This window comes from Acyrthosiphon pisum, chromosome A2, assembly GCF_005508785.2.
Source record: "Acyrthosiphon pisum isolate AL4f chromosome A2, pea_aphid_22Mar2018_4r6ur, whole genome shotgun sequence".
In the NCBI taxonomy this organism is placed as follows: Eukaryota; Metazoa; Arthropoda; class Insecta; order Hemiptera; family Aphididae; genus Acyrthosiphon; species Acyrthosiphon pisum.
The window spans coordinates 61,232,935-61,233,860 of NC_042495.1; positions in this window are offsets into that span (position 1 = coordinate 61,232,935).

Sequence of the window (926 nt, forward strand, 5' to 3'; positions counted from 1 at the left end):
TCGCCTATGCGCCTAGCCAGAACCGCTGAAGTTATGAGAATGACATTTGGTCAGTAATTTTGTTTTATGATATGGAAACAATGAAAAGATTTTTCAAAATTCACATTTTAAAGAGGTCCTCAAACCAAGATTTTCAAATTTATGGTGGACATTGAAACTTTATTTTTTGTTTACAAATCGTTACCATTAGTTGCAGATTATGATTGTAATAGTAGAAACTTGTATATTTTTTTGTTTATAAAGGGCTGGAATTAATTACTTGGACAGATGAAGTAAAAAGCATGTGTCAAATTGTCGCGTTTATATGACCTTGCTTAAAGAAACTATATGAAGGGTACAGGGGAAAAACGGTTGTAGTCCATTTCTGTAAATTTTTCAGGAGAGCAGAAATAATGTTTGGACTACAATCTTTCTTTACTAGTATACCTAATCTTTTTTATTGAATAACTATGGACTGAATGATTTTTTCACTGAATCAATTTCAACTGTCAATACTACTCCTAGTTTGCTATGACCCGTTTGCTATCGAATCAAACAATAAAATCAAAATCGAAAAAAATGGACTACCTACTACCGTTTTTCCCATGTACCCTTCATATCTTAAAACCAAATATATGTTTGTAGCTTATAAACTCAAAAATTACTTGATTGACTTTGACAAAAATCTCAGATTGTTTTTAGAGATAACATAAAAGTTTAGAGAGTAGTTAAAAAAATATACCAAGTGTAGAATTTGGGTTAAATTTAATCCACAATTTACGGTTGCTCATCAAGATACACAGAAATATGCAATTAAAATTGTAAAATAATCCCTTAAAAAAATGGGTAAATGTCGATATATACAAAATATGGGCCATAAAAGTTCCATAGTTTAAATTGTTATGTCATGAAACAAATTGTGTGCTCACTTAGAATATCATACGATC